Below are 25,075 nucleotides of genomic sequence, written 5' to 3' on the forward strand. Positions count from 1 at the left end.
TCATCTGTACATCTGTGCATCTATACATCATCTGTACATCATCTGTACATAATCTATACATCATCTATACACCATCTATACACCATCTATACACCATCTATGCACCATCTATGCACCATCTATGCACCATCTATGCACCATCTATGCACCATCTATGCACCATGTATACACCATGTATACATCATGTATACATCATGTATACATCATGTATACATCATGTATACACCTATACACCTATACATCTATACATCATCTACACATCGTCTACACATCGTCTACACATCGTCTACACACCGTCTATACACCATCTATACACCATCTATACACCATCTATACACCATCTATACACCATCTATACACCATCTGTACGTCTATCCATCGTCTAGCCATCGTGTAGCCATCGTCTAGCCATCGTCTAGCCATTGTCTAGCCATCTATACATCTATATATCATCTATATATCATCTGTACATCTGTGCATCTATACATCATCTATACACCATCTATACGTCTATACATAGTCTATACATCGTCTATACATCATCTATACATCTGTACATCATCTGTACATCATCTGTACATCTATACATCTATACATCTATACACCATCTATACACCATCTATACACCGTCTATACACCATCTATACACCCGTCTATCCATCCTTCTATCCATCCTTCTATCCATCGTCTATCCATTGTCTATCCATCGTCTATCCATCATCTATCCATCGTCTATACATCATCTATACATCTATAAATCATCTATATATCATCTCTACATCATCTGTACATCTGTGAATCTGTACATCATCTGTACTCATCTGTACATCATCTGTACATCATCTGTACATCATCTGTACATCATCTGTACATCATCTATACATCATCTATACACCTATACACCTATACACCTATACACCTATACATCGTCTACACATCGTCTACACATCATCTACACATCGTCTACACATCGTCTATACACCTTTACACCTATACATCATCTATACATCATCTATACATCATCTATACACCATCTATACACCATCTATACACCATCTATACACCATCTATACACCATCTATACACCATCTATACACCATCTATACACCATCTATACTCTAGCCATCGGCTAGCCATCGGCTAGCCATCGTCTAGCCATCGTCTAGCCATCTATACATCTATATATCATCTGTACATCTGTGCATCTATACATCATCTATACATCATCTATACATCATCTATACACCTATACACCTATACACCTATACATCGTCTACACGTCGTCTACATATCGTCTACACATCGTCTACACATCGTCTACACATCGTCTATACATCGTCTATACACCTATACACCTATACACCTATACATCATGTATACATCGTCTATACATCATCTATACACCATCTATACGTCTATACATCGTCTATACATCGTCTATACATCGTCTATACATCTGTACATCATCTGTACATCATCTATACATCGTCTATACATCGTCTATACATCGTCTATACACCATCTATACACTGTCTATACTCCGTCTATACTCCGTCTATCCATCGTCTATCCATCGTCTATCCATCGTCTATCCATCGTCTGTCCATCTATACATCATCTATATATCATCTCTACGTCATCTGTACATCTGTGCATCTATACATCATCTGTACATCATCTGTACATCATCTATACATCATCTGTACATCATCTGTACATCATCTATACATCATCTGTACATCATCTATACATCATCTATACATCTATATATCTACACATCATCTATCCATCATCTATCCATCTATCCATCATCTATCCATCTATCCATCATCTATCCATCTATCAATCATCTATCCATCTATCAATCATCTATCCATCTATCAATCATCTATCCATCTATCAGTCCATCTATCCATCGTCAGTCCATCTATCCATCGTCTTTCCATCTATCCATCGTCTGTCCATCTATCCATCGTCTGTCCATCATCCATCGTCTGTCCATCATCCATCGTCTATCCATCGTCTATCCGTCGTCTATCCATCGTCTATCCATCGTCTATCCATCGTCTATCCATCATCTATCCATCATCTATACATCATCTATACATCTATACATCGTCTATACATCATCTACATCGTCTATACATCGTCTATACATCGTCTGTACATCGTCTGTACATCGTCTGTACATCATTTATACATCTATACATCATCCATACATCATCCATACATCATCCATACATCATCCATACATCATCCATACATCATCCATACATCATCCATACATCATCCATACATCATCCATACATCATCCATACATCAATTATCTATACATCATCTATACATCCATACAACATCCATACAACATCCATACAACATCCATACAACATCCATACAACATCCATACAACATCCATGCATCATCCGTGCATCATCCGTGCATCATCCGTGCATCATCTGTGCATCATCCGTGCATCATCCGTGCATCATCCGTGCATCATCCATACATCATCCATACATCATCCATACATCATCCATACATCAATCATCTATACATCATCTATACATCCATACAACATCCATACAACATCCATACAACATCCGTACAACATCCGTGCATCATCCGTGCATCATCCGTGCATCATCCGTGCATCATCTGTGCATCATCTGTGCATCATCTATACATCATCCGTGCATCATCCGTGCATCATCCGTGCATCATCCATACATCATCCATACATCATCCATACATCATCCATACATCAATCATCTATACATCATCTATACATCTATACAACATCCATACAACATCCATACAACATCCATACAACATCCATACAACATCCATACAACATCCGTGCATCATCCGTGCATCATCCGTGCATCATCCGTGCATCATCCGTGCATCATCTATACATCATCCGTGCATCATCCGTGCATCATCCGTGCATCATCCGTGCATCATCCGTGCATCATCCATGCATCATCCATGCATCATCTATACATCTGTACACCTATCCATCATCTATCCATCATCTATCCATCATCTATCCATCATCTATCCATCATCTATCCATCATCTATCCATCATCTATCCATCATCTGTACACCTGTACACCTATACATCTATACATCTACACATCATCCACACATCATCCACACATCATCTACACATCATCTACACATCGTCTACACATCTATGCATCTATGCATCATCTATGCATCTATACATCATCTATACATCTATACATCATCTGTACATCATCTATACATCTGTACACCTATGCATCATCTATGCATCATCTATGCATCATCTATACATGTGTACACCTATACATCTAGCCATCATCTAGCCGCCATCTAGCCGCCATCTAGCCGCCATCTAGCCGCCATCTAGCCGCCATCTAGCCGCCATCTAGCCGCCATCTAGCCTTCTAGCCTTCTAGCCTTCTATCCTTCTATCCATCTATCCATCCATCTATCCATCTATCCATCCATCCATCCATCCATCATCCATCCTTCATCTATACATACATCAATCATCTATACATACATCAATCATCTATGCATACATCAATCATCTATACATACATCAATCATCTATACATCATCTATACATCATCTATACATCGTCTATACATCGTCTATACATCATCTATACATCATCTATAAATCTATACATCTATACATATGTATATATGAACAGAGCCACTTTAAAATGGAGCTAGAGCTGCCATCCCAGAGGAACTGCCTTGCAGACGTATTCCTCAAATCTTTGGAATATTAAAACAGGGCAGAATAACTGTGGGACTGGGCCTAAAGCAACACTGTGTCCCAAACAAGTGTTTGCAAAGATAACAAGAAAACAGACATTATGACTACTAGAGTGACTGAAAATTAAAAACATTGTTTGGAATTAATGTCACTATGTTAGCTCATCTGCATCAATAGAATTGCCTTCCTTCTATTGATGTAATTGTTCCCTTTCCCTTTCTCAGACATACCCCTTGCCTTTATCTCCAGATTGGAACTCTATTTGGGCTTCTGCCTGAATCAGTGCTTCCAGAATAGCTGTTCTTTTTTATCTCAAATAAATGCTTGTTGAGTCTCATTTTGGTTTTATTTTCAGGTTAGCAATACAAATATTTAGTCTGTAACACCCCGCAATTCTGAGTGTGTAGTCCCTGGAAAGAGGTCTGTGGCCACATGCCCGTGTGTGTGTCATGCAGGGTGTCATGCCGGGTCTCTGGTCCCGCTCCCCACACAAGAACGCAGGATATGGTGAGGCCAAAAAGGAACATTCACAGAGCCATAGATAGGGGAGTCATACCACTATATTCTCACTGGTGGCTGGGTTGGAGACACAGGAAGCAGGAGCCACATGATCCGCAATCTGCCGTCCGCTTCTCTGCCAACCAACCTCACTTACTAACTGCAACCCACCATGCTACTGGAATCTGGGCTTGCTAGCTTAGCCAAGGTAGTTATATCAGTGACTAACAGCTAACCGGTAACAGCTGATGGCCAAGTAGTCACAGCTGACGGCCATCTGCTACCCAAATCAGCACTTTTCCACGTGAGGCCAAGAGTCTGGAAACTGCTCTCCTGGCTCTGTCCCCACAGTGTGTGTTGTGCAGGGTGGCCTGCGGGGTCTCTGCTCCCACTCCCCACATAAGAATGCAGGATGTGGCTAGGCCAAAAAGGAACACCCACAGAGCCAAAGGTAGGGGAGTCATACCACTGTAGTCTCACTGGAGGCTGGAGTCACACGACGTGCGAACTGCTGTCCGCTTTTCTGCCTGCCGCCCGACCAACTCCACTTGACTCACTCTCGACTCACCAACCAGCACAGCCGTGGCAGCTATATCAGGGACCAGTTGTCTAACTGGCTACAACTGATGGCCAACTAGCCACAACCAATGGCCATCTACTACCCGAGTCAGCACCCCCCCCCCCACGTGAGGCCAAGAGCCTGGAAACTGCTCTCTGGGTCTCTGTCCCCACACTGCACCCCTACAGGGTCTCGCCTCACAATCTACACGACAAGCGTCTTCCGCGAGGGCCCCTGTGCGAGGAGCCTGGAGGTGAATGCAATATCCTGGACACAGCCAGGGCTCTCAGGGCACCACCAGTCCTTCTGGGCACAGCCAAACTTCCTGGACTTCTTAAAGTACCACCAGTCTCCTCCTGCCCTCCTGGCAGGCAGTACTGTCACACTGTAACCACGTGCCAGGGCTGTGGCAACACTTGAGGAGGGTGGTGAGCATGCCCGCATGTCGCCGCTTTCACCACCCGGATCCGGAGATGGAACTCTCCTACCGACATCTATAAGCTGAGGCCATGTAGCACGTCCACCCCTAGAATATACTCCGGAATGGGGGAGACATAAACCTTGTAGGTACGAAGGGGAAGCCTTCCTATACTCAGTGGTAAGGAAATGGCTTTCACAGTCACAGTCTTTCACAGTAGCCATCAATGCAGATTGCTGGTCCGGGGAACAGTTCTGGGTTCCCATAAACAAGACTGCAGTCTGCGCCAGTGTCAACTAGGGCCAAAACCCTCTGTACATTACAAGGGGACCAATGTATGGACAGGTCCATGTGGGGCCTCTGATCCCTGCTCATCCCCTCTGACTGGGTACCTTGGCCCCACCCCTAATCAAGCTGCAAGGGGTCAGCCTCAAGCGGCCACATGAAGTCCTGGAGGGACACGGGTCGCGCTTTCCCAGACTTCTCCTTTAGGCTTCTCCAGAATTGCTGTTCCGGACGCAACTGTTTCCAAAGTTCCAGCACAAGTGATTGGGTTATTGGTCTATTTTCTCCCTATCGACCCCTGCTGCCACGAGATCACGCCACATCTGTGCGCGTGTTACTCTCTGAGGCCCGCGACCTCGCCCCTTTACTTTTGATTTGGGCTTCCAGGTCTCAACTGCGCGGACCTCCTGTCTTAACTTCCTTCACCTCTGGCTTTCAACATCCCCTAGGGTGGCCATGGCAGTTGTAACTTCATGGTTCCGTCGCCCCACATAGGGTGTAAGAATGGCAACCAAGGATCCAAAAGCACTCGCAGGTGTAGTATCCAAAACCAGATCTCTCATGCTGGCTGTAAAAAGCTCATCCTCTGGCCCCTGCATATTAAGGTTGAAAATAGCATGTCTCATACCCATTTCACGGATGATTTGAGTAAGTTCTGTATATGACTGCCATTGACTCACAGTGTCTGGCAGCTCGCCAGCCTGTCCCCATACTGTGCGTACTGCAGCAGTGAGCCACGCCATTAGAGAATGGTTGCCCTGGTTGTGGGCCAACCTATGGCAGTTCTGTAACCTTTGTTGCAGGGACGGATGCACTGTCACGAAGGCTAGCTTTTCCACCTCACCTGGGGAGCAGAGAATGTTGTCTGTTCCCTCATCCCATAAATGTAATAGCCAAGCCGAGACTGGCTCTCCAGGGCCTGTCTGTACCACCTCCCCAGCTCCTGCAACTCAGTGGGAGTATAAGGGTTGTAGATAGTGAACTCAGTCACAGCTGGGTTGCCGGCAGCAATGCCCCCGGGGCCCAAAGGTTGCTCACGGTTTACCCTTTGCTTCAAGATTGGCCGGGCTTGGGGGTTGGGATCTACATTGCCTCCACTTGCTTCCTCCGCCTCTGCCTCAGAGTCTCCACCTTGGGGCCCCTGTTCTAACAGGCGGACCCGAGCTTCCAGCGCTTCCAACCGGGACACCTGGTCCGGCACCCGGGCCATTTCATTGAGTGCATTTTCCGTGTTGAGACTCAAGGCCATGAGGAACATCCAGCCCACGCGGCCAGGTGTAGCCTTCTCCTACTCGGGCAACTGCTCAGCCAGAGCCTGCAGGGCCCTCTCCACACTGGCCGGAGAGCCGTCCATGTCCTCCCACCCCTCCTTGGGGGTCCAACTCCTGAGAACAGTGGCCACTGCACACCAAACACTGTGTGGGGGCCAAACGTCCTCCTGCCCAGAGTCAGACTACATTCCTACCTGGTCGGAATCCTGCTCGCCGTGCCAGGTGTCTGAGTGGGTGGTAGCCTCAGTGTATAATGTCCACAATCCTCAGAGCCTACAGCAGAAGCAGATCAACAAAAGGAGGACAACGCCTTCCATGGCCAAGTGGGAGGTGTGCCATCTGGAGGCTCGAGTCTCCCAGACAGACCATGCCTCCCGCTCCCGGCATCGCTCCTTGTGGGCCTCCCGAAGCTGAACTTTTGTATGCATAAACTGCTCCACCATCCTTCGGTGAGTTTCGGCCGGCACCATACCCTGCTCGCTGCGCCATTTGTCATGCAGGGCGTCCGGCGGGCTCTCTGCTCCCACTCCCCACATAAGAACGCAGGACATGGTGAGGCCAACAAGGAACAGCCATGGAGCTGTAGGTAGGGGAGTCATACCACTGTAGTCTCACTGGAGGCTGGAGTCATATGACGTGCGACCTGCTGTCCGCTTTTCTGCCAACCGACCGACTCAACTCCCCTCAACTCCACTCCCCAACGCAGCCGCGGCAGTTATATTAGTGGCCAATGGCTCAACGGTTACAGCTGATGGCCAATTAGCCACAACTGATGGCCATCTACTACCCGAGTCAGCACCCCCCACCCCGCCTTGTGAGGCCGAGAGCCTGGAAACTGCTCTCTGGGGCTCTGTCCCCACAGTGTGCCTCTCTCTGCACAGGGTGAGTGGGAAGAGACAGTGCCCATTTGGGGAACCTCAGACATTTAGAGCGGGAAGGCTGAGCTTCATATGTCACTGCAGCATGACCAGGGAATCACCACTGAATGTCAAGCTATTTCAAACAGATATTAGCAAACATCATAGCACTTACTGCACACATGCTAAGTGCTGTCTCTGTGCTTGTGTGGACAGAGCCGGGAGTGCAGTTTCCAGGCTCTCAGCCTCACATGGAAAAGTGCTCACTCAGGTAGTAAATGGCCATCAACTGTGATTGGATGGCCATCAGCTGTGGCTAGTTAACCGTCAGCTGTAACCAGTGAGCCATTGGCCACTAATATAACTGCTGTGGTGGCTACACTAGCAGAAAATGGGGGCTAGCAAGAAGATGGTGGCTGAGCTAGCAAGTGGCAGAGTGAGGGTTGCGGATCGTGTGGCTCCTGTTTCCTGTGTCTCCAACCCAGCCGCCAGCAAGAATATAGTGGTGTGACTCCCCTATCTATGGCTCTGTGGGTGTTCCTTTTGGCCTCACCGTGTCCCGCGTTCTTATGTGGGGAGCGGGAGCAGAGACCCCGCAGGCCGCCCTGCATGACAAATGGCGCAGCGAGCAAGGTCTCCCACACAACAGTGCTTTACATGCTTCTGTCATATCACTTATGCCTCCCAACAGCCCCATGAGGCAGGTGCTATTATGCCCCCATTTTTACATAGGGAAATTGAGACAGAGAAGGTAAGGAGCTTGCCCAAGTTCACAGAGACAGCAAAAAGGGGAAGCCAGGATTCAAGCCCAGACAGCGGGGCCCCAGAGTCCTTAAGCTATGCTGCTCCCTCAACTCCCTCATGTGAGTGGTGGGGAAACTGAGGCCCAGAAAGGTAAAGTTCACACAGATATCAGAGAAGCATGGCTTCATTTTAATGGAATTCTGGAGGAGCTCTGACTAAGCTGGAAGTTACACTCTTCACCCCCCCCCTCAGGAATGGTGGGGGTGGTGGGATGGGGAGGTATTGAGAGGGGGAGGAGTTGGAGGAGGAGAGGGAAGCTGGGGCCAGCAATGGATTGGCAGTGTTCCAGGCAGGTCTGTGCTGTCCACTGCTGAGGGGGGCAGGCAGGAAGGAAGCCCCGGTGAATGTTGCTCCAGGCCCAAGAGCTGGCCCAAAGAGGTCTCCCAGGACCTCTGGAGATAAGGAAGTGGGAGGGGACCAGCCCTACCCCACCCCCAACCCCTACTCTGAATACCCAAGCAAAGAGGCCTTTTGTTACAAGTAGCAGAGACCTTCTCTGCGCAAACTGTACCTAATCCTGGTTCTGAGGTCAGACCGGGATTATCTGGGGATGGAGAAAGCTGGTGAGGGCTTTGCAGACACCCTCTCCAATCCCTCTGGTTACAGATGAGGAAACTGAGACCCAGAGAGGAGAAAGGAAGGGCCTGTGCAGCTAGAAGCTGCAAGGATGAGAACCCTGCCAGGTTACTTGTCCCCACTTTCGGAGTATGTTGTGTGTGTGTGTGTGTGTGTGTGTGCGCAAATGTGCACGGGGCAAGGGGTGCTAGGCAATTTACATAGATAATTAAGGGTTGGACGTCTTTGAATTTTTCACTAACCCCTAGCCTTCTTGACCTGCTGGCCAGTCCTTTTTCTTAGTGGGAATTCATTTACAAGAAGGAAGCAGTGACTGTGATGGATGTTTTATGCAGACAAGAGGCTCCAGCACCTGCTTCAAATTCTGGGAAGCTTGCAGACCTCCTCTCAAGCTCTCCTCCTCCAGCTCTGGGAGGAATCTAGGTTTTAGGGAAGTAAAGATGTGGGGCTGGGGCAAAGAAGGCGGGTCCACATGGCCTGCCTCATCAGGCTGACCTGAGAACAGGAGAAGTAAGCGACCAGACTCCGCCCTCCATGGCATCCCCAAGTTCTCTCTGCCAATCACCCTGTCCCAAAGTGGCCTGAGGGTATGAGGAGTTTGGGAGGGGTATAAGTGCACCTGTCTGGGCACAGCCAGGGTTTCTCAGGGCACCACCAGTGCTTCTGGGCACGGCCAGACTTCCTGGACTTCTTAGGGTACCACCTGTCTTCCCGGACACAGCCAGGGTTTCTCAGGGCACCACCAGTACTCCTGGGCACTGCCAGACTTCCTGGACTTCTTAGGGTACCACCTGTCTTCCCGGACACAGCCAGGGTTTCTCAGGGCACCACCAGTACTCCTGGGCACAGCCAGACTTCCTGGACTTCTTAGGGTACCACCTGTCTTCCCAGACACAGCCAGGGTTTCTCAGGGCACCACCAGTACTCCTGGGCACTGCCAGACTTCCTGGACTTCTTAGGGTACCACCTGTCTTCCCGGACACAGCCAGGGTTTCTCAGGGCACCACCAGTACTCCTGGGCACGGCCAGACTTCCTGGACTTCTTAGGGTACCACTGGTTTCCCCGGGCACAGCTAGGATTTCTCAGGGCACTGCCACTTTCTCTGGGAACAGCCACACTTCCTGGACACAGCCGGGGCTTTCAGGGCACTGCCACTCTCTGTGGGCACAGCCACACTTCCTGGACACAGCCAGGGCTCTCAGGGCACTGCCACTCTCTGGGAACAGCCCGACTTCCTGGGCACAGCCAGGGTATCTTCAGGGCTCAGCCAAACTTCCTGGACTCAGCCAGGGCTTTCAGGGCACTGCCACTCTCTCTGGGAACAGCCCGACTTCCTGGGCACAGCCAGGGTACCTTCAGGGCTCAGCCAAACTTCCTGGACACAGCCAGGGCTCTCAGGGCACTGCCACTCTCTCTGGGAACAGCCCGACTTCCTGGGCACAGCCAGGGTACCTTCAGGGCTCAGCCAAACTTCCTGGACACAGCCAGGTCTCTCAGGGCACTGCCACTCTCTCTGGGAACAGCCCGACTTCCTGGGCACAGCCAGGGTATCTCAGGGCTCAGCCAGACTTCCTGGACTCAGCCAGGGCTCTCAGGGCACTGCCACTCTCTCTGTGCCTCTCGGGGTACCCTGCTGGAACAACAGCGACTCACAATCAAGGTGCTTACATATTCTCAATGGCGGCCAGTCAAGAAACAAAAGCAAATATCCCCCAGTTCCACTAACAACAATTCCCAAACAAACAGTCAAGCGGTCCATTAAATTAGGGATGGAAGGCAATTCCCCATAGTCCATAGTCATTCACCAGGGCTGTCCTGGGGGTGAGGGACGACCTTGACCTCACCCTCATCTCCCACGGAGGACTCAGCAAGCGTTACCTCCTGGGACTATAAGTCCTGCATCCAGGCTGCCTGAGCAGGAACTTCCCCGGCCCACAGGGCTGCAACGACCTTCGCTTTCTCCAGCCTGTGCTGGTTGGGGAACCGTCCACATCTTTCCACCTCTCCACGGGGCTCCATCTCTGCAGCAGCTGCATGGCTTTTCCTGTGCTGGTGGGAGAACCGTCCACGTCCTCCCACCCCTCCACGGGGGTCCAGCTCTCCGGCAGCTGCTCCTCCTGGTCTTCCTGAGACTGGGTGTTCATACACACAAACTGCTCCACCGTCCTTCGGAGAGCTTTGGCCGGCACCATACCCTGCTCGCTGCGCCATGTGTCATGCTGGGGACCCTGCTCGCTGCGCCATTTGTCGTGCGGGAGACCCTGCTCGCTGCGCCATTTGTCGTGCAGAGAGACCCGCGGGGCCTCTGCTCCCACTCCCCATACAAGAACGCAGGACATGGTGAGGCCAAAAAGGAACACCCACGGAGCCATAGGTAGGGGAGTCATACCACTATATTCTCTCTGGCGGCACTATACTCTCACTGGAGGCTGGATCCACACTGTCTTCAAACCACCATCCACACTTGCCAGCCCAGCCGCCATCTTCTTGCTAGCCCCCATTCTTCCTCTCTCTTCCTTCCTCTTCTCTCTAGCATAGCCACAGCAGTTATATTGTGGCCAATGGCTCACTGGTTACAGCTGACGGCCAACTAGCCACAGCTGATGGCCATGCAATCACAGTTGGCCATTTACTACCTGAGCCAACACCTTTCTATGTGAGGCCGAGAGCCTGGAAACTTCTTTCTGGGGCTCTGCCCCCACAGTCTCCAACCCAGCCGCCAGCAAGAATATAGTGGTGTGACTCCCCTATCTATGGCTCTGTGGGTGTTCCTTTTGGCCTCACCGTGTCCCGCGTTCTTATGTGGGGAGCGGGAGCAGAGACCCCGCAGGCCGCCCTGCATGACAAATGGCGCAGCGAGCAAGGTCTCCCACACAACAGTGCTTTACATGCTTCTGTCATATCACTTATGCCTCCCAACAGCCCCATGAGGCAGGTGCTATTATGCCCCCATTTTTACATAGGGAAATTGAGACAGAGAAGGTAAGGAGCTTGCCCAAGTTCACAGAGACAGCAAAAAGGGGAAGCCAGGATTCAAGCCCAGACAGCGGGGCCCCAGAGTCCTTAAGCTATGCTGCTCCCTCAACTCCCTCATGTGAGTGGTGGGGAAACTGAGGCCCAGAAAGGTAAAGTTCACACAGATATCAGAGAAGCATGGCTTCATTTTAATGGAATTCTGGAGGAGCTCTGACTAAGCTGGAAGTTACACTCTTCACCCCCCCCCTCAGGAATGGTGGGGGTGGTGGGATGGGGAGGTATTGAGAGGGGGAGGAGTTGGAGGAGGAGAGGGAAGCTGGGGCCAGCAATGGATTGGCAGTGTTCCAGGCAGGTCTGTGCTGTCCACTGCTGAGGGGGGCAGGCAGGAAGGAAGCCCCGGTGAATGTTGCTCCAGGCCCAAGAGCTGGCCCAAAGAGGTCTCCCAGGACCTCTGGAGATAAGGAAGTGGGAGGGGACCAGCCCTACCCCACCCCCAACCCCTACTCTGAATACCCAAGCAAAGAGGCCTTTTGTTACAAGTAGCAGAGACCTTCTCTGCGCAAACTGTACCTAATCCTGGTTCTGAGGTCAGACCGGGATTATCTGGGGATGGAGAAAGCTGGTGAGGGCTTTGCAGACACCCTCTCCAATCCCTCTGGTTACAGATGAGGAAACTGAGACCCAGAGAGGAGAAAGGAAGGGCCTGTGCAGCTAGAAGCTGCAAGGATGAGAACCCTGCCAGGTTACTTGTCCCCACTTTCGGAGTGCGTCGTGTGTGTGTGTGTGTGTGTGTGTGTGTGTGTGTGCGCAAATGTGCACGGGGCAAGGGGTGCTAGGCAATTTACATAGATAATTAAGGGTTGGACGTCTCTGAATTTTTCACTAACCCCTAGCCTTCTTGACCTGCTGGCCAGTCCTTTTTCTTAGTGGGAATTCATTTACAAGAAGGAAACAGTGACTGTGATGGATGTTTTATGCAGACAAGAGGCTCCAGCACCTCCTTCAAATTCTGGGAAGCTTGCAGACCTCCTCTCAAGCTCTCCTCCTCCAGCTCTGGGAGGAATCTAGGTTTTAGGGAAGTAAAGATGTGGGGCTGGGGCAAAGAAGGCGGGTCCACATGGCCTGCCTCGTCAGGCTGACCTGAGAACAGGAGAAGTAAGCGACCAGACTCCGCCCTCCATGGCATCCCCAAGTTCTCTCTGCCAATCACCCTGTCCCAAAGTGGCCTGAGGGTATGAGGAGTTTGGGAGGGGTATAAGTGTACCTGCAGAGAGAAGCCTGGGTTGGGGGATGGATCACAAGGTTTTCTTCACCAACTTGAAGGGCGGCTTGAGGAAGAGGGAGTGGGCTGGTTTTCTCTGTATCTTTCCCATCTTGACCCATATAGATATAGTACTAGTCCAGAAAATACAGACACATACATTTAAAGAAAGAATGTGGTAGATTCTTACATACTGATACATAATGATGTCCAAAGAAACTGAGCCAGTTGAACAACAGTTTGTATAAATCACCCCCAGCTGTTGACTATAGTTACCACTGGGTGAGGAGGGAAAAGAAACTATCAACCCCAAGAAAGAATATACCCTCAAGAAAGACTCCTTGTGGTTAACTGGGCTCAAATTCATAACCAGAGTCTAATAGCCATTATTTGCAGAGGTCCCTCATGTACACTGCATATCAGGGGGAAACTGCAGACTGAGCTGCCAGCCCCCTGCACTGTGTTCCTACCGGCTGAGTTGACCCTTATAAGAGAGCTCCTAGGATCGAAATTCAACCAATGGGCTGAAGACCGGCCCCATCCAATCAGAGCTGCATAACTATTGTGGGGGCGGAGCCCCAGAGAGTAGTTTCCAGGCTCTCGGCCTCACATAGACAGGTGCTGGCTCAGGTAGTAAATGGCCAACTGTGATTGCATGGCCATCAGCTGTGGCTAGTTGGCCGTCAGCTGTAACCAGTGAGCCATTGGCCACAATATAACTGCTGTGGCTACGCTAGAAAAGAGAGAGAGGAAGAGAAAGAGAAGAAGGATGGGGCTAGCAAGGAGATGGTGGCTGGGCTGGCAAGCGTGGATGGCGGTTTGCGGACAGTGTGTATCCAGCCTCCAGTGAGAGTATAGTGCCACCAGAGAGAATATAGTGGTATGACTCCCCTACCTGTGGCTCCGTGGGTGTTCCTTTTTGGCCTCACCATATCCTGCGTTCTTGTATGGGGAGCGGGAGTGGAGACCCTGCAGGCCGCCCCTCACGACAAATGGCGCAGCGAGCAGGGTATGGTGCCGGCCAAAGCTCTCCAAAGGACGGTGGAGCAGTTTGTGCGTGTGAACACCCAGTCTGAGGAAGACCAGGAGGAGCAGCTGCCGGAGACCTGGACCCCCGTGGAGGGGTGGGAGGACGTGGACGGTTCTCCCACCAGCACAGGAAAAGCCATGCAGCTGCTGGAGAGATGGAGCCCCGTGGAGAGGTGGAAAGATGTGGACGGTTCCCCAACCAGCACAGGCCGGAGAAAGCGAAGGTCATTGCAGCCCTGTGGGCCGGGAGGTTCCTGCTCAGGCAGCCCGGATGCAGGACTTGTAGTCCCAGGAGGTAACGCTTGCTGAGTCCTCCATGGGAGATGAGGGTGAGGTCAAGGTCGTCCCTCACCCCCAGGACAGCCCTGGCGAATGACTATGGACTATGGGGAATTGCCTTCCATCCCTAATTTAATGGACCGCTTGACTGTTTGTTTGGGAACTGTTGTTAGTGGAACTGGGGGATATTTGCTTTTGTCTCTTGACTGGCCGCCATTGAGAATATGTAAGCACCTTGATTGTGAGTCGCTGTTGTTCCAGCAGGGTACCCTGAGAGGCACAGAGAGAGTGGCAGTGCGCTGAGAGGTCTGGCTGAGCCCTGAAGATACCCTGGCTGTGCCCAGGAAGTCGGGCTGTTCCCAGAGAGAGTAGAGCCCTGGCTGAGTCCAGGAAGTTTGGCTGAGCCCTGAAGATACCCTGGCTGTGCCCAGGAAGTCGGGCTGTTCCCAGAGAGAGTGGCAGTGCCCTGAGAGCCCTGGCTGTGTCCAGGAAGTGTGGCTGTGCCCACAGAGAGTGGCAGTGCCCTGAGAGCCCTGGCTGAGTCCAGGAAGTCTGGCTGAGCCCTGAAGATACCCTGGCTGTGCCCAGGAAGTCGGGCTGTTCCCAGAGAGAGTGGCAGTGCCCTGAGAGCCCTGGCTGAGTCCAGGAAGTTTGGCTGAGCCCTGAAGATACCCTGGCTGTGCCCAGGAAGTCGGGCTGTTCCCAGAGAGAGTGGCAGTGCCCTGAGAGCCCTGGCTGTGTCCAGGAAGTGTGGCTGTTCCCAGAGAAAGTGGCAGTGCCCTAAGAAATCCTAGCTGTGCCCGGGGAAACTAGTGGTACCCTAAGAAGTCCAGGAAGTCTGGCTGTGCCCAGGAGTACTGGTGGTGCCCTGAGAAACCCTGGCTGTGTCCGGGAAGACAGGTGGTACCCTAAGAAGTCCAGGAAGTCTGGCTGTGCCCAGGAGTACTGGTGGTGCCCTGAGAAACCCTGGCTGTGTCCGGGAAGACAGGTGGTACCCTAAGAAGTCCAGGAAGTCTGGCTGTGCCCAGGAGTACTGGTGGTGCCCTGAGAAACCCTGGCTGTGTCCGGGAAGACAGGTGGTACCCTAAGAAGTCCAGGAAGTCTGGCTGTGCCCAGGAGTACTGGTGGTGCCCTGAGAAACCCTGGCTGTGTCCGGGAAGACAGGTGGTACCCTAAGAAGTCCAGGAAGTCTGGCAGTGCCCAGGAGTACTGGTGGTGCCCTGAGAAACCCTGGCTGTGTCCGGGAAGACAGGTGGTACCCTAAGAAGTCCAGGAAGTCTGGCCGTGCCCAGAAGCACTGGTGGTGCCCTGAGAAACCCTGGCTGTGCCCAGAGAGCCTGGCTGTGTCCAGGATATTGCATTCACCCCCAGGCTCCTCGCACAGGTCCCCTCGCGGAAGACGCTTGTCGCGTAGATTGTGAGGCGAGAGCCTGTAGGGGTGGAGTGTGGGGGCGGAGCCCCAGAGAGTAGTTTCCAGGCTCTCGGCCTCACATAGACAGGTGCTGGCTCAGGTAGTAAATGGCCAACTGTGATTGCATGGCCATCAGCTGTGGCTAGTTGGCCGTCAGCTGTAACCAGTGAGCCATTGGCCACAATATAACTGCTGCGGTTAGAGGAAGAGAAAGAGAAGAAGGATGGGGCTAGCAAGGAGATGGTGGCTGGGCTGGCAAGCGTGGATGGCGGTTTGCGGACAGTGTGTATCCAGCCTCCAGTGAGAGTATAGTGCCACCAGAGAGAATATAGTGGTATGACTCCCCTACCTGTGGCTCCGTGGGTGTTCCTTTTTGGCCTCACCATATCCTGCGTTCTTGTATGGGGAGCGGAAGTGGAGACCCTGCAGGCCGCCCCGCACGACACTATACCCTCATTTTTTTTTATCCTTGCTGACCAATCAGAACATGTGGAGCTGACCAGTCAGGACAGTGCTATTTGGACCAATAGAACTGTGTGAATTTGGATTCTTCATCTGCATGAAAATGAACCAATGAGGGACAGGGACAAGGACTTTTATTAGCTAGCCTCCCCTTTTAGCACTTGGCTGCATTCTCCAGTTTGCAAACTGAGTTCTAACCCTGAGCCACCTCGCCTGAACTGTTTCATGCCTGAGCTGTTTCACAATTGAGCTGTTCTCACTGAATTGTCTCCCTGTTCATCGCACCCTAAATTGGGGACTTCTGTTGGCTTAGAATTGGGGGTGACAGTCTTTGACAAAACTGGGGAAGATGAGACTCTTTTTTACTCTATATACTGCTATAATGTTTGAGTGTTTTTACGACGGAAGTGTACTTATGAATTACTTGAGTAATTTGTTTAAACACTGAAGTTAAAAAGAACAATGTGGATGGTGTGTAAAATAAAAACTTCCTTTCCCCCCCAAAAGAGAAGAATGGCTAAAACGGTGAGTGGATAGATATAAATCAGAAATCTGCTTCCCATGACTGTCACCCCAGTTAGTCTTAATTCTGCATGCTTGCACACCCCTCAGAACAACACTGCTGGAAGTACAGGATGGGAAATTCCCAGCATGTGCACGGTCCCTTCCTGTCCAAACCCACAGCAGATAATACTAGTTGCTAATGTTACCAAACTCAGATTCGGTACCACTTACTGCCCGAACGGTCCAAAAAACTAGAGTGACAAGGATTGGTGAGGAGAAAATCGTCCTTTATTCTAGATGCCCGGCAGCTAGGGAAGATGGCAGACTCCTGTCTAAAAAAGCGTTTTCTCCAGGAGCCAAAAATGATTAAGAGGCTTTATAGGCAGTTAAGTGGGAAAGAACAAAGGAAAACAGGACTCAGGGCTAATAGTTAGAGAAGTCGTCTCTGGGGGGTCTTTTGAGGCCTCAAGTCTGCCTCAATGTTATCTTAAATCTCATTGTCCTGTAGCCGAAAAAGTGCAAGGGGGTTGTGAGTGATCTTGGGTCTCGTCCTTAAAGAAGCTGCTCTTTTCAGGTTAGGATGTTTGTTAATTAAAAGATATGGGTAGCCTTGAAAAAGGGAACAGAGTTCTTCTGCTCATCAGTGGGAGGAGAAGCAAAGAGGAAACAGCTGAATATCAGGATGGATCAAACTGCAAACTCGCTAAGTTTAATTACATTATTGATCTACCGAGTGAGGTTCACCCTTACACTAATAAGTTCCCCGGTATTGCTGATGCTGCTGGCCCAGGGAACCACACTTTATGAACCACTGGTTTAGAGCATGACATTGTCCTGCAGCCCCTTCTTCCCTGGGCCATGCATGTGAGAGCTGGAAGGAATTCACTGGAAGCAGAGGTGCCCATCAGGCAGCAATCATGTCACTGCCTGGGTCTTCCTGGAGTAGAGCTGAGAGCTGAGCAGTGTGGGCCATGCTTCAGGCTGGCTCAGCCTGTAGGTCCTCCCTGCGATGCTGTGGGAAGCCCCTGGACTGGGCGGTCCCTGGTTCAGGTTCTACCACCACTGGTTATGTGAGCCCAGGTTACCCATCTTCGTATTTGTCCTTAACTAATGAGGTGATGGCATAAATTAAGTAAAATGTGTTTTGATAACAGCCATTTTCTGGTTTATTACCTCACACAGTTTTCTAAGAATGGGTCCTCCAGCCAGAGAGCCATTTGTTTGGGGCTATTGCTAATGAGTTTGGGGTATTAAAACAGAGGTAAGGATTAGAATGGAGTTGAAGTGCTCTGCATGCACTTCAAAAGATGTTGATATGTCTGAAAAAATCTGGGCAAGAGGAGCCAGGAGTTGAGGTGGGGTCACTTGGGGAGAAAAGATAAAGAAAAAAACCCTTTACCCTATCCCAACCTACCAGTCCAATGGCATGGAGGGGGGCCGTCCGGACAATGAAAATAGCCACAAAGGATTTGTACACTCGTTTTCCATCCCCTTGATGGAATCTTCCATAAAATCGACATTGCTTATTATTATTTTCTGTGAGTGGGTTCCTTAGAAAACTCAGAGATGATGAATTCTGTATCTGTTGCTGAACGATCCCAGAGACAACTCCCTGAGAAGACGGGGCTGGAGCAAGGACACAGGTGACCCTGGGTTGCTTGTTTCCAAAGCAAATATTTCTTGCCCAACTCCAATAACTTGGTCCTTCAGATCCCAGCACTGGTCCCCCTGCTCTCATGGCGTTGTTCACAGTTGCAAGAGGATTTAGTTTTTGGTTAAAGGTCTCAGGTGCTTTGTAATAGATAAGAAAATAGATAAGAAGTATTTTTCTGAATAGAAGGGACTGGGGGCGGGAGGTTGTTCTCCTGAAAAGAGGGATGAGGATGGAACAGAACAGTCTATTGTCTTCAGAAAAGATCAGTAACTTCACAGCCCAAGGCAAGTTACTGAATAGACTTCCCAGGGCCCAGGCTGAGATAGAGGAACCTGAGAAGGAGCCTCAGCTCCTCTTTGCAGGGGGCAGCTCTAGAGCTGTCCTCAGGCACCGAGCTGTCCCCTTCGTGGTCACCACACCCAATGCCGTCTTGGACAGAGCAGCTGATGATAAGAGGAGCAGGGCAGCCACAAGAGGCAACATCAGCTTGTGATTTCCGATTCAGTTATGCCATAGTTGATAAGGAGAGGGGCTGCCCACGGTGGCCACACTGCCTGGCTGTTGCTGAATCTTGAACCTACGGAGGCTGAGTTCTTGGTCTTTGTTCATTTCCTTCCCTCCTCCATTCACCCATTCATCAATTTGCTTTATTTAATGAGCCATGCATCCTCTTAACATTCTCTTGTCTTAATGAAAAAACCCCACTCTCTGCTTTCCCAGAACTTATTGTGCAAGGGACAAGGCAGATATGTGACCTAAGAACTCTAATACAAAGATGCAAGATAGAACGTGATCCAGTCACATGAGGGGGACAGAAAAGTACACGTGGGAGGGAAGCAGAGTAAATGATTCAAATTTCTGGACCTTTTTTTTTTTTCCCCCAAATATCCTCTTCTGGGAAATGAGGGGATAGACCAGAATGTATTAAAGACCTTGCAGAAAAAGTGACTTATCCTTTGGTTGCAAATGACAGAAACCCAACTCAAAGCTTAATTTTTAAAAAGGGTAAATTTATTGGATCACATGGTTGAGCCATTTAAGGCATCTAGGCATCAGGGTTTCAGACATCGCTGAATCCAGATGTTCAAACAAAGCCATCAGCCATCTGTCTCTCTCCATTTACCTATTAGGCCAAATCAATGACAGCATAGAGTCATGCGAGATTTACAAAGGTCTAGAAATGTGTTGGAGATTCCCCCAAACATTGCTTGGCTTTAAAACATGAGAAAAAGAAAGAATATGACAAACTAGCAAATATGTCACATTGGAGTATCTCTCCTAATCGTCCAGGTCAGCCAATGCTTTCTCATCCTCCACCCCTTGTTCTCTTCGCAATCTTTGGCAGCCTTGACTGTCATCTCCTTGACACTCTCTCCTCCCCCAGCTGGTGCAGCATTTCACTTTTCCTCCTTCCTCTTTTTTCGCTCTTCTCTGCTGAATGAAGGATAAGTAGAGATGAGCCAGGAGAAGGGCTGGGAAGAGAATCCCACAGCAGAAGTGAAGGCCTGGATCTCTGGGAGCTGCAGTGGTTCGGGACTTCTGGGCGGGGTCAGAGTGAGGAGAGAAAGCCTGATGTTGGAGATTTAAGGAAGGACCAGATCATGAAGGTCCTTGCAAGTCATGCTAAGGACTTTGGCAGTTCTCTTAAAGGTAATAGGGAGCCATTGAAGGTCTAAAGTGATCAGATTGTGTTTCACTGTTAGAAAGAAAGAGACCTTTGGCTGCAAGGTGGAGGCAGCATTAGATGATGACATCAGGCTGTTGCTGTAACTTAGGAGAAGGACAATGGTGGCCTGATGAAGCAGTGATGAGTGAGAAAAAGGGGTCGATTTACAAGATAGTGACTGGACTTGGTGCTGTTTAGATGTAAGAGGTGAGGGAGACAGAGGTGTTAAGGATGATACTTCTGATTCTGAGAAGAGGAGCAGAAAAGTGGGTTTAGATGGGGAAATGATGAGGTTGGTTCATATACATTGAGTCGGAGGTGATTGAGGGCCATCTGGCAGACCATGTCCAGAAGTGGGGGTGGTTAGTGTGTCTGGAGCTCCGGAGAGAAGTCGGGGTTCCCCACATCACTGCCTATCAGCATCAGAGGGGAACACCATGGAAATGTTCCACTCCTGCCTGATAAGAATGGAGAACCTCCGGTGACCATGGGTGACCACAGATGCTTCTCTAAGAGCAACCTCACAGCAGGATGTGTTCAGGGAGGAGCTTTGAGGCCCTTGGGGAAGGGGAAGGAAGAGGAGGGGACAGAGCCAGGCCTGTGCTACACGGGACTTTTCTCTGCAGATCTGGTGTCTGTAGTTAAGACTGAAAACACCGGTGTGGGCTCCTCTAAGACAGCAGGTTCTCTGGGGCAGGCGGCCTCCCCGAGCAGGACTGTGGCGAGCTAATCGACTGACGGACTTGGGGAGCTGAGCTGCAGCAGCTGAACCGAGGTAGGTACTGGCTAGTGTGAGGTCTCCAGGGAGGGAGCCAGAAGAGGCAGATCTGAGCAGAACAGATGGGGGTGCCTGAAGAAGGGATGCTGGAAGGGGCTCCTGTGAAGGGTTGAGACACCCCCAGCTCTTATAAACACAGGGCCCAGCCTTTCTGAGAAGGGTTACCCAGATCTGGTGGCTACAAGGACCACTGCCAAGTTAAAAGTGTTCAGCCCATTTTCACAAGAAGTAAGGACACAGGACGCTGTGAGAAGACCTTTCTTTTCTTCTCGGAATCCTGCAAATGCTAATAATAATAAGACTAATTATACATGCCTGGCGCTGTAGAATGCACTCATTATCCCACTGGATTCTCACGAGCAATTGGACGTAGTCTGGATATGTATTTTAATGCCCACTTTATAGATTGGGAAACTGAGGCTTAGAGAGAGATAGGCTTAAAGCAACTTGCAAAGATTGCAGAGTGGATAAGCCGGGCACAGGACTCAGAATGAACCTTCTGGGTTCCCCTCTGAGTCCCTTCTGGGACATCATTTTTCTATTCCTCTCCTGAGGAATTTGGAGCCAATTGTGCTGGACCGGGCCTTTCTTTCCATATACATGGATCGAGCATTTTCTACATGTGCAGCCAGTGCCGGAGTCCAACCGAGGCCAGGTCTCCATCCTTGAGAAGCTGACCAGCTGGTGTGGGGGTTGAGACATGGCTACAAATGACTAACCCAGAAAGTAAAATGTACCAAGGCCCTGGGCCAGGCAGTGTGTGAAGGCTGAGAGAGACCTTTGGATGCAGGATCAGGGAGGGCTCTGCAACAGGTACACCTGAACCTTGAGGCAGGTGGATGGTTTGTGTGCCGACACAAGGCAACAGACCTCCAGGTGAGGGGAATACTATGCAAACCCATGAGGTAGGAAAGTGGTGAAAGTTGGGGTTAAAGGAAAAACAGCACTAGATTCAATTTGGCTGCTAAAGTGGAGAGTTTATGCAGGAGTTACAGGCATGGGACTCTTCCATCTGTTTGGCTCTAAATGGTTTTCGAATATCATTTCATCTAGTCTTCACAGTAATTCTATGAGGTAGGTGCTATTATTACATCTCCTTCAAAGATATGGAAACTGAGGCATAAAGATTTTAAGCAACTAGCCCAATTGCCATAGCAACAGAGGGTTGAACCCAGGCAGTCCAGCACCAAATGCTACCTCCCAGGCCACTTTGCCACACAGCCTCTCTCCAGGGCCCGCTGTGCTCCTCTGTTCTCTGTGACAGTGCTCCTGGGCTGACGTGGTATACATAAATGCCAGCCTTTGGTCATCACCATCTGGTCCCCCAGGCTTCCCGGTCTGCGTCCAGGCCCCATCAGATTCCTCCCAGGTTCCCTGCCCCCAGGAACAATGCTCTCCTTCCCACCCCACCCCAGTCTGGCTCTCCAACATCCGAGTGTTTCCTTCCCAGCCAGTGGCAGACATAGAGGAGGAAACAGGCCTGCACCATCCACAGGGGAGCAGGGCCCTCACATCCCTGACCCCTCAGGATCTGGAAAGCCCAAGTGGGCCTCTTGGGATGAGGGTTAAGGGTTGAGGGAGCCTTCTCAGAACTCCGAGCTCTACGTTTCCACTCCCTTCCCCCCTCACTGGGAGACCACTAATCACATGCTCTAAACTGGAAAACCAGGTATGTTGTCGGGCAAGTGTGATTGTCTCAGTGGAGAGAAAAGATGAGAGCACTGGAAATAGCATCTGCTCCTGAAACACTGGGCAGCACACGTGGGAGGAGAGGAAAGCGGACTGACGTGGGGAGCAAGGAAGGGGCAGGCTCAGAAGTTTCCTTCTCTCTGTGCCAGAGTGGTGGGTAGAGGACAGGAGGGAATCAGAGGTGCCGTCCTCAGAAACTCTGTGTCTTTCTTCCCAGTTTTTAATCCGAGAGGGGTGGCCACAGGAAAGTCTGGGTGGTGGTTCTTCTGTTTGAACAGCCTGCCCTAGGAGCCAGCAATGGGCGATTGGGGTGCTGGGGTGGGTGGGGGATTGTCAGAACCTGAGATCTTCGTTGTGAAACCTTGACTCTGAGCCAGGCCATTTCACATCCTCTAAATCCTGCTTTCCTCAGTTCTTCCTCTATCCGGAAGACTTCACCATGTTTTCTTGTACAAACTTATGGGCAGCAGCAGCTGTGAACGTACTCCCATCGGCTTCTTCCTGCTGCATCCCATAAAGCCACATCTATGGTTCTGTGGACAATCCTGAGACCTACTTTACCCCAAAGCAGTGGCCAGCTGTGTATTTGCACCTTCCCTGAGAAATGTTTATTGTGAATGTTCTGTATTTTAGGAGGAATGCCCTCTGAATCCCAGTTCATCCATTCACTCATTATCTTTTTCTCCGGTCTTGTCCCTCTGTCAAGAACTGTAAAGGGCCCAAGATTTTACCCTACTTGTAACTAACAAGTTAGCCTGTCACAGTTTCAGAAATGCTGGCAGAAAACATGAGACTCTAAGATCAGAGACAAAGGACTTTATTACTCAAAGCACAACCAGCAACATGAGTGTTAGGCTTTTTGGTTCACTTTGACCCCAAGTCCCATGAAGACAGTGCAGAGGTGGAGCCAAGTGTATGCTATGTGTCGCAACCCAGGACCCCAGGACAATGGGCTGCCAGCAAACCAGCCCAACCTTTGCCCTGGAAGGAGACACTGTCTTTACAACATTGGGTGGCAAATAAATCTGCCCCCTGCCTTGAAGGGAGATACCCTCTCTCCTTTCTTTCTTGATGAATCTGGTTAAAGATTTATTGATTTTGTTTATCTTTCCAAAGAACCAGCTCTTGGTTTCGCTAATCTTTTGTATTGTTTTTTTAAGACTCTATTTTGTTTAGTTCCACTCTGATCTTTATTATTTCTTCCTTCTATTCACTTTGGGCTTTGTTTGCTGCTCTTTCACTAGTTCTTTTAAGTGTAAAGGTAGATTGTTCATTTGAACTTTTTCTTTTCTTGAGGTAGGTCTGTATTGCTATGAATTTCCCTCTTAGGACTGCTTTTGCTGTGTCTCATAGATTTGGGGTTGTTGTGTTTTCATTTTTGTTTGTCTCGACTTATCTTTGGTTTCTTCCTTGATCTTGTTGTTGACCCATTCATTATTTAGTAGCATGTTATTTAGCATCCATGTGCTTGTGTGTTTTCTTTTCTTCCCCCCCCCCCCCTTCTTGTAATTGATTTCTCATTTCACACCATTGTGGTCAGGGAAGACGTTTGATATGATTTCAATCTTCTTAAATTTACTGAGACTTGTTTTCAGGCCTAACATATGGTCTATCTTGGAAAATGTTCCATGTGCACTTGAAAATAATGTATATTCTGCTGCTTTGAGGTAGAATGCTCTAAAAACATCAATTAAACCATCTGGTCTAGTGTGTCATTTAACGCCATTGTTTCCTTGTTGATTTTCTGTCTGGAAGATATGTTCAGTGGTGTCAATGTGGTGTTAAAGTCACCTACTATTGTTGTATTACTGTCAGTCTCTCCCTTTGTGGCAGTCAGCATTTGCCTTATATGTTTAGGTGCTTCTATATTGGGTACATAGATGTTTACAAGGATTATACTCTCTTGTTGGATTGATCCCTTCATCACTATGTAATGTTCCTCTTTGTCTCTTATTATAGCCTTTGTTTTAAACTCTATTTTGTCTGGTATAAGTATTGCTACCCCAGCATTTTTCTTTTTTCCATTTGCATGAAACATCTTTTTCCATCCTTTTACTTTTAGTTTGTGTGTGTCTTTCGATCTGAAGTGGGTCTCTTATAGACAGAATATGGATGGGTCTTGTTTTCTTATCCATTCAGCTACCCTATGTCTTTTGATTGGTGATTTTAATCAATTTACATTTAAAGTGATTATTGTTAGATGCATAGTTAATGCCATTTCGTTATCCATATTTATATTCTTCCCCACCCCACCCCCCTCTTCTTCTTAAAGAAGTTTCTTTAACATTTCTTTTACTACTGGTTTGGTGATGATAAACTCCTTT

The 25,075-nt window shown here is 49.5% G+C and overlaps 1 protein-coding gene across 1 annotated transcript in view; it reads left to right on the forward strand.

Annotated features, from left to right (window-relative positions):
* The first annotated feature begins 20,890 nt into the window (after positions 1–20,890).
* The window catches only part of PIK3R6 (phosphoinositide-3-kinase regulatory subunit 6), a 59,310-nt gene continuing 55,125 nt past the window's right edge, over positions 20,891–25,075 (forward strand). The window contains exon 1 of the mRNA XM_074319523.1: positions 20,891–21,059. The gene's annotated coding sequence lies outside the window, so the exon portion shown is untranslated. The remainder of the gene's footprint in view (positions 21,060–25,075) is intronic.

The sequence above is a fragment of the Rhinolophus sinicus genome, linkage group LG15 (genome assembly GCF_036562045.2).
Source record: "Rhinolophus sinicus isolate RSC01 linkage group LG15, ASM3656204v1, whole genome shotgun sequence".
NCBI classification, from domain to species: Eukaryota; Metazoa; Chordata; class Mammalia; order Chiroptera; family Rhinolophidae; genus Rhinolophus; species Rhinolophus sinicus.